Here is a 13,165-nt window from a genome sequence, read left to right as displayed (position 1 = left end):
GTGAGATGGAGAGGGTGTGAATAAGAGCAGTGGGTGGCATTTTGGGGGCTCTTGGCTTCATGCAGGCTAATGCTAGAGAGGACTGGAGCTACAGCCCATAGGGCAATTGCAGTGCTCTGCAATGCTCCAGGAGGGGGCTACAGCTTTCCTGCCCATGGGGAGATGAGCCAGTTGCTGGCCTTTGGCTGAGCCAATGTATGTAACACATCACCTCTGGGGCTGTCTCCTCTGCTGGCACAGACATGGACATAGGGCTGATAGAAAACTCATGGAAATAAATGGAAAGGCTTGAGTGGCCTTTGGGTCAGAGCCTCCTTGGTGAACAAGTCTCTTGCATCTTAACTTCACTGATACTCTAGGCCCTAAATACCTTCCTGCTGCCTTCTTGGTCCAGCATGCAGTGCTGGAAAGGCAGCTGGCTCTGTTTGCCATGGGAGCATAGGAATTGCTGTATTGGATCAGAGCAATAAGCCAGCTAATCCAGTGACCTGTCTCTGGCAGGAACCAATCCTAGGTACTTCTTGCACTGACATGCAGGGATAGGCAAGCATGGGTTCCTCTGCCCGCAGGGAAAACTTCCTTGTGAGCCCAGATAGGTTGGTTCTTGCCTGTGAATGATTGGATTGCTTCCCCCAATTCTTTTACTATAACTTCTGGATCTTCTCTCGAGAACTATCAAATCCTTTTTTTAATTCTCCAAAGCTCTTGACCTCAATGGTCTCATGTAGCAGCAAGTTCCACTGGGCAATGGTGTGTTGCATGGAAAAGTATTTCTTTGGTCTGATTTTTTTTCTGTAAGCCTTGTGGCCTTACAGAGAATGGAGCTCGCTATTGATAACTGTTGGTGACTGGAGGGAAGAGCTGCTCAGAGCTCCCCGAGAGCTCCAGGTGGCCAGGGGCTCCTAGGGAAGGGTGCTCTCTGCTTGTCCATTGGAGAGCGGGGGGAAGGGGCTGAATGGGCCGGCCTCATTTGCATTTCCTTCCCGTGACCGTTTGGGCCACGTTTTTTAACTACCTCTAAGCTTTGAGTTTGGGGCAATCCAGTGGCATTGACCCTTTTGGGAAAAGGGACAAAACACTGACCCAAAGGTGTTTGGAGTCACCCTGACCACAGCTGCGGTGAGGCCCAATTGGGTCAGGGAGATTGGAAACGCTGGTGGCAAAGGGGAGGGGTGGAGCGCAGGTGTTGTAACGTGCGGGTTTTAAGTTAAACTGATTTGTTCCAGACACGTGGATGTGGCTTTGCTGTAGCTGCTTCGGCAGGGTAGATGTGGTGACTGTTGCGCTGCAGGGTGATGGTGTGTTTGAAGATAAAACCACAGTGTGTGGCGGGCTGCGTGCAGCCCGTCCCAGCCAGTAATTAAAGCTGAAGTTGTTTCAGGTGAGTCATGGGGTAGAGTCCCATGAGCAGCATGGGCCTGGGAGAATCCTTGGAATTAGAGGATTGGGCCAAAAGAAATCTGATGAGGTTCAACAAGGACAAGTGCAGAGTCCTGTACTTAGGACAGAAGAATCCCATGCACTCCTACAGACTAGGGACCGAATGGCTAGGCAGCAGTTCTGCAGAAAAGGACCTAGGGGTTACAGTGGACGAGAAGCTGGATATGAGTCAACAGTGTGCCCTTGTTACCAAGAAGGCCAGTGGCATTTTGGGGTGTATAAGTAGGGGCATTGCCAGCAGATCGAGGGACGTGATCGTTCCCCTCTATTCGATATTGGTGAGGCCTCATCTGGAGTATTGTGTCCAGTTTTGGGCCCCACACTACAAGAAGGATGTGGAAAAATCGGAGAGAGTCCAGTGGAGGGCAACAAAAATGATTAGGGGCCTGGAACACATGAGTTATGAGGAGAGGCTGAGGGAACTGGAATTGTTTAGTCTACGGAAGAGAAGAATGAGGGGGGTTTTGATAGTTGCTTTCAACTACCTGAAAGGGGGTTCCAAAGAGGATGGATCTAGACTGTTCTCAATGGTAGCAGATGACAGAACGAGGAGTAATGATCTCAAGTTGCAGTGGGGGAGGTTTAGGTTGGATATTAAGAAAAACTTTCACTAGGAGTGTGGTGAAACACTGGAACGCGTTACCTAGGGAGGTGGTGGAATCTCCTTCCTTAGAGGTTTTCAAGGTCAGGCTTGACAAAGCCCTGGCTGGGATGATTTAGTTGGGGATTGGCCCTGCTTTGAGCAGGGGTGGGACTAGATGACCTCCTGAGGTCCCTTCCAACCCTGATCATCTGTGATTCAGGACAATAAACTATGACTGGGGAACAGTGCAGGAGGGAAGTGGTAGAAGACACCTGCCACTTATAAATGCTGGAGGAGGACTGAGGTTGGGACTATTGTTAAGATACCCAGGGCATGGGGGAGTCTTAACACACAGAATTTGTTAATTGCAGGTTTTCCCCAATTCACTCTGCTGTCCTGCTCCCACCTTGTGTGTCTCCCGCCCCGCCTCCCCACCCGCACCCCCCAGTAAAGTTCTCTTTGTTTCATATCTCTGGACTCGGTGCTGGTGAGTGGGGAAGTATTATTCACCAAAGGTGCCCAGGGTAGTATTGTTTGTTTGTTTTCCCTTTTTGTTGCCAACACCTCCTGGCAGAAGGGCTACACCCCTTTGCTGTGGACCTCTGTCTCCAAGTCCATTGTCAGCGCAGGGCGTAGGGTTCCAGAGGGAGGCTCTGCTTCCTTTTCACTATCTGGAAGCGCGGCTGCCTGTAGGAGCAGTGCTGGGCCAATGGAATCTGACAGCGTAACAACGGCTGCTTTTTTATTAGGAGCCAGAAGCTGAGGTGGGACCTTTATTTATTACAGAGGCATTAGGCAGGAACTGCACAAATCTTTGGCTGTTCCACTTGGTGGAGGTCTCTGATTTCTAAGGGTTGCTCCTGGGACCATGAGGTTCCGATTTGAAGTTTCTGTGCAGTGTGCCTCATTGGCTAGTCTGGATCTGTTAGAGCTGTCCAAACCCAGACTGTTAGAGCTGTCCAAACCCAGACTGTTCAGCAGGGAGGTTATGGCAAAGCTCCAGGGCTGTTGTGCATTGGCTGTCTGGTTTATCCCTGTTCTTCCCTCTTCATATGTTGCTTGTTGTGTCAGTCTCTGCCAAGAATTCACAACCTGTCTCCCACTACATGTAGGTAGCACATGGCACGTCATGGGAGCTACCAGACACCAATAACTGATCATTTTAAGATCTGATTCCTTGTGACTTGCCAGGGCCAGTAATGCTGGTGAGACCAGGACAAATGCTTTCAGGACCAGTCAGGCCTTGGTCGCAGGGTTTAGTCCTGGCCTTTCCACACACTGCTCCCCCTGCCTTTCTCTGTTCACTGCAGAGGGGTTTCTGGAATTTACTCCCTGCTCTCCCGGCCCCAAACCTTCACAAATTGGCCTCTGAAACATGGCGACAGTCCATGGCCTCTTGCACTGGGGGTGTGAATGAACTGGTGCAATGTGGGATGATGCACTGCATCCACACAGCTCTCCCTGCAGGCATGGCAGAGCCTGTGGCTTATTGCACATACCCCACAATGCCCTGCGGGGGTCCCTGGAGCCGAGGCAGCTAGCCCACATTGCCACACACAAGATGACTCCCTGGAGGAAGTGCTTAGCATTTATGGTATCTAATGTCTATTAACATCTGTTCACAATTTTAGCTTGTTCCAATGGATTATTTGAATGGGTCTGTCCTGCACGGGCTGTGACAGACAGACAATATGCTGTAATATCCTGAACAAACCTTATATAAGTGAGAGAAACTTTAAGGACATTAAACCTTCTAGGATTAGCATTGATGCCTTTGGGGTCCATTGTATTAAATGTGTAATTGTGTACATGCTATTGTGGCATTGTACGTGCCTTCTCTCATACTGTACTTCCTCCCTGAGCAACCCTATGAAGTCACCCCCCTGGACAGAGATGCATGTACTGGTTCAAACCAGATTCTCCAGGGCACATGTGCGTGCACACACAGGATTTTTGCATAAATAGCCTGGTTTTAAACTGGCTCAGGGCCTTATTTCTGATCCAGCAAATGGACAGGACCCTGGTCCGTGGAAGGCCCCAGTCCTTAGCGTACAGTTGGAAGGACTGGGCCTACTGAGGTGCTTGTTCTGAGCTGGAGCTGTGGTGAATTTGTGATCACAAAGAACCACAATTTGTCTATCCTAATAACCTGCCAGGGAAGGATGGTTCAGGCTCTCCGCAGACCTCCAGCGCATTGGCAGAGGGTCCAGCAGATGGGGAGAATCTTAGGGCCAATGCCCTGGAGGGAAGCAGGAACGAGGCTGATGAAAGCTGCAGCCTGTTCCATCCTGGCCAAGCACCCCACTGCAACCGGAGCAGTGGACAACCCAGCGGCTGGAGCAGGAGAGGGTGCCTGGAACTCCAGCATTTTGCAGACCAGGAAAGGCAGTGTCAATATGAGAGAGAAGAGAAGGAGAAACCAGCACAAGAACATAACATAAGACCATCAGAACGGCCAGGCTGGGTCAGACCAAAGGTCCATCTAGCCCTATATCCTGTCTTCTGACAGGTTTCAGAGTAGCAGCCGTGTTAGTCTGTATTCGCAAAAAGAAAAGGAGTACTTGTGGCACCTTAGAGACTAACAAATTTATTTGAGCATAAGCCTCAGTAGGCCCAGTCCTTCCAACTGTATGCTAAGGACATTGGTGAGGCCTCATCTGGAGTACTGTGTCCAGTTTTGGGCCCCACACTTCAAGAAGGATGTGGATAAATTGGAGAGAGTCCAGCAAAGGGCAACAAAAAATGATTAGGGGACTGGAACACATGAGTTATGAGGAGAGGCTGAGGGAGCTGGGATTGTTTAGCCTGCAGAAGAGAAGAATGAGGGGGGATTTGATAGCTGCTTTCAACTACCTGAAAGGGGGTTCCAAAGAGGATGGCTCTAGACTGTTCTCAATGGTAGCAGATGACAGAACGAGGAGTAATGGTCTCAAGTTGCAGTGGGGGAGGTTTAGATTGGATATTAGGAAAAACTTTTTCACTAAGAGGGTGGTGAAACACTGGAATGCGTTACCTAGGGAGGTGGTAGAATCTCCTTCCTTAGAGGTTTTTAAGGTCAGGCTTGACAAAGCCCTGGCTGGGATGATTTAACTGGGAATTGGTCCTGCTTCGAGCAGGGGGTTGGACTAGATGACCTTCTGGGGTCCCTTCCAACCCTGATATTCTATCATTCTATGATTCTATCATTCTAAGCTTTCATGAGCTACAGCTCACTTCATCGGATGTCTTCTGACAGTGGCCAATGCCAGGTGCCCCAGAGGGAATGAACAGAACAGGGAATCATCAAGTAATCCATCCCCTGTTGCCCATTCCCAGCTTCTGGCAAACAGAGGCTATCCCTTTTCATACCTCACAGGGATGTTGTGAAAATAAATTAATTAATATCTGTGAAGTATTCAGATACTATAGTGTGAGTACTAACCTTGGGGTGAGTGAGTTTGTTTGGCAGTTTTTTCTTTTTCTTTCAGGTTATTTCAGTTACAGGGTCAATTGGGATTGTGTGTTTGGGGACAGTCTGAGCCATTGTTCCCTTGATCAGCCTCAGTCAGCCTTGTGATCACCCTCCCCCTATGTGATTAACGAGGGGTAGGGCTGACCTAGGAGGGAAGGCCTTAAAAGTCAGAGCCTAAGCGACCAAGGGGAGCTAGAGAGAGGAGTCTGTAGGAGGGAGTCATAATATTATTGTTATGCTTAGGAATGGCCACATCGCCAGTGCCCACGCTGCTCCTGTCTCCTGCGCCTGTATCCAGACAGAGAACCTAACCGTGGATGTCTCTACCCAGATCCTGGCATGGACTTGCAGAGACTGGGCCCTGCATTTCCCACTCTCAGAAAGCCAGGATGGGGGGAGCATCCAATGTGAAAGGTGCCTGCTGGTGGAATCTCTCAGGAAGCAGGGGGGAGAGGTACAGGAGGAGGTGGCTAGGCCGATGCGCATCCGTGCCCACAAGGAATTCATTGACAGTTTTCATATGGAGGCTTCCATGGCTGAGGACGCTATCCAGCTACAGAGGACTGCGCATGCCGCCGGGGGAGGAGGATATGGCTCTGTCACAGGGAGGTCACTGGCTGCTGGTGACGTCCAGCAGCAGGCTGTGCCCCATCCCTACTCCCAACCCACCCACCATGATGATGGAAAACTGATATGCTGCCCTGGCGATTCCTCATCACTCGTTGCTCCCAAAGGTGGAGGAGGAGAGGCCATGTACCCCCAAGGCTGGGAGGATCACAGCCGCCACTCCCAAGAGGAAACGTATGGTAGGGGTGATGGGAGCCTCTCTTCTGAGGGGGATGGAGGCACCTATCTGTTGCCCTGACATGGCATCCCGGGAGGTATGCTGCCTGCCCGTATCTGAGATGTTACGGAGGGATTGTCGAGGATCATCCGTCCCTCTGACTACTACCCCATGCTACTCATCCATGTGGGCACAAATGATACTACGAGGTTTGATCCTCAGCAGATCCGAAGTGACTACAGGGCTCTGGGAGTAAGGGTGAGGGAGTTGGGAGTGCAGGTGCTGTTCTCTTCAGTTAAGGGTAGGGGCCCAGGCAGAGACCGATGCATCCTGGAGGTGAATGCCTGGCTGCGAGGATGGTGTCGCCGGGAGGGTTTCGGCTTCCTTGACCACAGGATGCTGTTCCAGGAAGAAGGATGCTAATCAGAGATAGGCTGACCTCATAAAGGAAGGGGAAGAGCATATATGTCTACAGACTGGCTAATCTAGTGAGGAGCGCTTTAAACTAGGTTCGATGGGGGCAGGTGACCAAAGCCCACAGGTAAGTAAAAAACATGGAGACCTCGGAGAAGGATCAGAATCTGGGGGGAGCATGGGCTGTTATAGCAGAAATAAAGGAGAGACAAGACAGAAGTCAGGGGAGGGGAATCAAATAAGTATCTGAGATGTCTGTATACTAATGCAAGAAGTATGGGGAATAAGCAGGAAGAACTCAAAATGCCAGTAAATAAACTCAACTATGACATAGTTGGCATCACGGAGACTTGGTGGGATAATACACATGACTGGAATATTGGTATAGAAGGGTACAGCTTGCTTAGGACATCTGCTGGGAAAGTAACACAGCGGGGCACAGATTATCTAACAAGTTCTTGGAATGTATTGGAGACAATTTTTTATTTCAGAAGACTGAGAAAGCTATGGAGGAGAGGCTGTTCTAGATTTGATTTTGACAAATAGGGAGGAACTGGTTGAGAGTTTGAAAGTGGTAGGCAACTTGGGTGAAAGTGATCATGAAATAGTAGAGTTCATGATTCTAAGGCATGGTAGGAGGGAGAACAGCACAATAAAGACAATGAATTTCAAGAGGGAAGTCTAGCAAACTCAGGGAGTTGGTAGGTAAAATCCTATGGGAAGCACTTTTAAGGGGAAAAACAACTGAAGACAGTTGGCAGTTTTTCAGAGAGACATTATTAAGGGCACAAGAGAAAACTATCCCCCTGTGTAGGAAAGATAGGAAGTATGGCCAGAGACCACCCTGGCTTAACTGGCTTCAATGATCTAAAACTCAAAAAAAGTCCCAAAAAAAGTGGAAACACGGTCAACTTACAAATGATGAATATAAACAAATAACACAAGTATGTAGGACAAAATTAGAAAAGCCCAGGCACAAAACGAGATCAAACTAGCTAGGGACATAAAACGAAACATGAAAACATTCTACAAATACATTAGAAGCAAGAGGAAGACCAAGGACAGGGTAGGCCCACTACTCAATGAGGGGGAAAAGACAATAACCGAAAATGTGGAAATGGCAGAGATGCTTAATGACTTATTTGCTTTGATTTTCACCAAGAAGGTTAATGGCAATTGGACGTCTAACATAGTGAATGCCAGTGAAAATGCACTTCCTGGACACTACAGTGCTAATAAACGATGGTCACATCACCACCACCCTATACCGGAAACCTACTGACCGCTATTCCTACCTACATGCCTCCAGCTTTCACCCTGACCACACCACACAATCCATAGTCTACAGCCAAGCTCTGCGATACAACTGCATTTGCTCCAACCCCTCAGACAGAGACAGACACACCTACAAGATCTCTATCAAGCACTCTTACAACTACCCTCTGATCCCACTGAGAGTTACCAAAAGCAGCAACAGCATTTGCTCAAGAAACTCCCTGAAAAAGCACAAGATCAAATCCGCACAGACACACCCCTGGAACCCCGACCTGGGATATTCTATCTACTACCCAAGATCCATAAACCTGGAAATCCTGGGCGCCCCATCATCTCAGGCATTGGCACCCTGACAGCAGGATTGTCTGGCTATGTAGACTCCCTCCTCGGGCCCTACGCTACCAGCACTCCCAGCTACCTTCGAGACACCACTGACTTCCTGAGGAAACTACAATCCATTGGTGATCTTCCTGATAACACCATCCTGGCCACTATGGATGTAGAAGCCCTCTACACCAACATTCCACACAAAGACGGACTACAAGCCGTCAAGAACACTATCCCCGATAATGTCACGGCTAACCTGGTGACTGAACTTTGTGACTTTGTCCTTACCCATAACTATTTCACATTTGGGGACAATGTATACCTTCAAATCAGCAGCACTGCTATAGGTACCCGCATGGCCCCACAGGATGCCAAAATTTTTATGGCTGACTTAGAACAACGCTTCCTCAACTCTCGTCCCCTAATGCCCCTACTCTACTTGCGCTATATTGATGACATCTTCATCATCTGGACCCATGGAAAAGAAGCCCTTGAGGAATTCCACCATGATTTCAACAATTTCCATCCCACCATCAACCTCAGCCTGGTCCAGTCCACACAAGAGATCCACTTCCTGGACACTACAGTGCTAATAAATGATGGTCACATAAACGCCACCCTATACCGGAAACCTACTGACCGCTATTCCTACCTACATGCCTCCAGCTTTCACCCTGACCACACCACACGATCCATCGTCTACAGCCAAGCTCTGCGATACAACCACATTTGCTCCAACCCCTCAGACAGAGACAGACACCTACAAGATCTCTATCAAGCATTCTTACAACTACCCTACCCACCTGCGGAAGTGAAGAAACAGATTGATAGAGCCAGAAGAGTTCTCAGAAGTCACCTACAACAGGACAGGCCTAACAAAGAAAATAACAGAACGCCACTAGCCGTCACCTTCAGCCCCCAACTAAAACCCGTCCAACGCATTATTAAGGATCTACAACCTATCCTGAAGGATGACCCAACACTCTGACAAATCTTGGGAGACAGGCCAGTCCTTGCCTACAGACAGCCCCCCAACCTGGAGCAAATACTCACCAGCAACCACATACCACACAACAGAACCACTAACCCAGGAACAGAGTAACAGCCGTGTTAGTCTGTCTTCGCAAAAAGAAAAGGAGTACTTGTGGCACCTTAGCGACTAACCAATTTATTTGAGCATGAGCTTTCGTGAGCTACAGCTCACTTCATGCTGTAGCTCACGAAAGCTCATGCTCAAATAAATTGGTTAGTCTCTAAGGTGCCCCAAGTACTCCTTTTCTTTTAACCCAGGAACCTATCCTTGCAACAAAGCCCGTTGCCAACTGTGCCCACATATCTATTCAGGGGACACCATCACAGGGCCGAATAACATCAGCCACACTATCAGAGGCTCGTTCACCTGCACATCCACCAATGTGATATATGCCATCATGTGCCAGCAATGCCCTTCTGCCATGTACGTTGGTCAAACTGGACAGTCTCTATGTAAAAGAATAAATGGACACAAATCAGATGTCAAGAATTATAACATTCATAAACCAGTCGGAGAACACTTCAATCTCTCTGGTCACGCGATTACAGACATGGAAGTCGCTATTTTACAACAAAAAAACTTCAAATCCAGACTCCAGCGAGAAACTGCTGAATGGGAATTCATTTGCAAATTGGGTACAATTAACTTAGGCTACCTTGCATAATGACTTAGCCACTCCCAGTCTCTATTCAAGCCTATTTCCCCTTGTTTTTTCCTACCCCCCGCCTTCCCCAGATGTTCTTGTTAAACCCTGGATTTGTGCTGAAAATGGCCCACCTTGATTATCATACACATTGTAAGGAGAGTGATCACTTTAGATAAGCTATTACCAGCAGGAGAGTGGGGTGGGAGGAGGTATTTTTTCATGCTTTGTGTGTATATAATAAGATCTTCTAAACTTTCCACAGTATGCATCCGATGAAGTGAGCTGTAGCTCACGAAAGCTTATGCTCAAATAAATTGGTTAGTCTCTAAGGTGCCACAAGTATTCCTTTTCTTTTAGTGAAAATGTAGGATCAGAGTCTAAAACAGGGAAAGAACAAGTAAAAAATTACTCAGACAAGTTAGAGGTTTTCAAATCACCAGGTTCTTATGAAATGTATCCTAGAATACTCAAGGAGATATCTGAGCCATTAGCAATTTTCTCTGAAAAGTCATGGAAAAGGGCAAATATAGTGCCCATCCATAAAAAGGGAAATAAGGACAACCCAGGGAATTACAGACCAGTCACCATAACTTCTGTACCCAGCAAGATAATGGACCAAATAATTAAGCAATCAATTTCCAAACATCTAGAAGATAATAAGGTGATAAATAACAGTCAGCATGGATTTGTCAAGAACAAATCGTGTCAAATCAACCTGATAGCTTTCTTACAGTGTAACAAGCCTTGTGGATAGGGGGGAAGCGGTAGATGTGGTATATCTTGACTTTAGTAAGGTTTTTGATACTGTCTTGCATGACCTTCTCACGAACAAACTAGGGAAATACAACCTAGATGGAGCTACAATAAGGTGGGTGCATAACTGGTTGGAAAATCATTCCCAGACAGTAGTTATCAGTGGTTCACAGTTATTCTGGAAGGGCATAACGAGTGGGGTCCCACAGGGATCAGTTCTGGGTCTGGTTCTGTTAAATATCTTTATGCCATTTTCTAAATCATTGATGGAGCAGAGGTTCTCAAACTGTGGTCCGTGCACCACCAGTGGTCCGCAAGCTCCATTCAGGCAGTCCACGGATAGTTCCCTGTAAGTTGCGTGCCTGGGCGGTTGCACGAGAAAATGAAGGGCCACCCACCTAATTAGTGGAGCCATGTCTGTGCGTCTCCACTAATTAGATGCCTGGACCCTGGAGAAGATGCACATGTAAGGTGAGGTGGTGGCCTTGAGGGGAATATGGGCAAGTGGGAGGAGGCAGTGGGGTGAGAACAATTGGTGGGGGGAATCTTGGATGTGCAGGGCTGTGGCAGCCAGAGAAAGAGGTGACTTTCCCCAGCTCCAGAGCTGCGGCTGCCAGGAGAGAGATGGCCTCCTTCCCAGCCTCAGAGCTGTGGCTGCTGTGATGAGGGAGAGACCCCCCCTCCTTCCCAGCCCCAGCTGTGGGGTTGCTGTGGCGGGGGAGAGAGGGCACATCCATTGCATTAGAAAGGTAAGACTACTGATATTAAAATGAGTTGTGTGCTTTTATTTGTAGAACAAAAAAAGTTAAGATTTTTTTTATATAGCGCTTTTGTCAAGGTTCCTTCCCCACTCTGAACTCTAGGGTACAGATGTGGGGACCTGCATGAAAAACCTCCTAAGCTTATCTTTACCAGCTTAGGTCAAAACTTCCCCAAGGTACAAAATATTCCACCCTTTGTCCTTGGATTGGCCGCTACCACCACCAAACTAATACTGATTACTGGGGAAGAGCTGTTTGGACGTGTCTTTCCCCCCAAAATACTTCCCAAAACCTTGCACCCCACTTCCTGGACAAGGTTTGGTAAAAAGCCTTACCAATTTGCCTAGGTGACTACAAACCCAGACCCTTGGATCTTAAGAACAATGAACAATCCTCCCAACACTTGGACCCCCCACTTCCTGGGAAATGTTGGATAAAAAGCCTCACCAATTTGCATAGGTGACCACAGACCCAAACCCTTGGATCTGAGAACAATGAAAAAGCATTCAGTTTTCTTACAAGAAGACTTTTAATAAAAATAGAAGTAAATAGAAATAAAGAAATCCCCCCTGTAAAATCAGGATGGTAGATATCTTACAGGGTAATTAGATTCAAAAACATAGAGAACCCCTCTAGGCAAAACCTTAAGTTACAAAAAAGATACACAGACAGAAATAGTTATTCTATTCAGCACAATTCTTTTCTCAGCCATTTAAAGAAACCATAATCAAACACATACCTAGCTAGATTACTTACTAAAAGTTCTAAGACTCCATTCCTGGTCTATCCCCGGCAGAAACCAGCATATAGACAGACACACAGACCCTTTGTTTCTCTCCCTCCTCCCAGCTTTTGAAAGTATCTTGTCTCCTCATTGGTCATTTTGGTCAGGTGCCAGCGAGGTTACCTTTAGCTTCTTAACCCTTTACAGGTGAGAGGAGCTTTCCCCTGGCCAGGAGGGATTTCAAAGGGGTTTACCCTTCCCTTTATATTTATGACAGCTTTTATCTAAAGTGCTTTACAATAGTTAGCTAATGGTGCAAACAACATTTGGAAAGATTATTAAGTGGTCTGCCGAGAGCCTCAGCAATTTTCAAGTGGTCTGCGAAAAGAAAATTTGAGAACCACTGGGCTAGAGAGTACACATATATAGTTTCCATATGATACCAAGTTGGGAGGGGTTGCAAGTGCTTTGGAGGATATGATTAAAATTCAAAATGATCTGGACAAACTGGAGAAATGGTCTGAAGTAAATAGGATGAAATTTAATAAGGACAAATGCAAAGTACTCCACTTAGGAAGGAACAATCAGTTGCACACATACAAAATGGGAAGTGACAGCCTAGGAAAGAGAACTGTGGAAAGGGATTTGGGGGTCATAGTGGATCACAAACTAAATATGAGTCAACAGTATAACTCTATTGCAAAAAAAGCAAACATAATTCTGGGATGTATTAGCAGGAGTGTTGTAAGCAAGACACGAAAAGTAATTCTTCTGCTCTACTCCGCACTGATTAGGCCTCAACTGGAGTACTGTGTCCAGTTCTAGGCACCACGTTTCAGGAAAGATGTGGACAAATTGGAGAAAGTTCAGAGAAGAGCAACAAAAATGATGAAAGGTCTAGAAAACGTGACCTATGAGGGAAGATTGAAAAAATTGGGATTGTTTAGTCTGGAGAAGAGAAGACTGAGAGGGGA

Source organism: Lepidochelys kempii, chromosome 7, assembly GCF_965140265.1.
Source record: "Lepidochelys kempii isolate rLepKem1 chromosome 7, rLepKem1.hap2, whole genome shotgun sequence".
Classification (NCBI taxonomy): Eukaryota; Metazoa; Chordata; order Testudines; family Cheloniidae; genus Lepidochelys; species Lepidochelys kempii.
Note: the sequence above shows the minus strand (reverse complement) of the source record.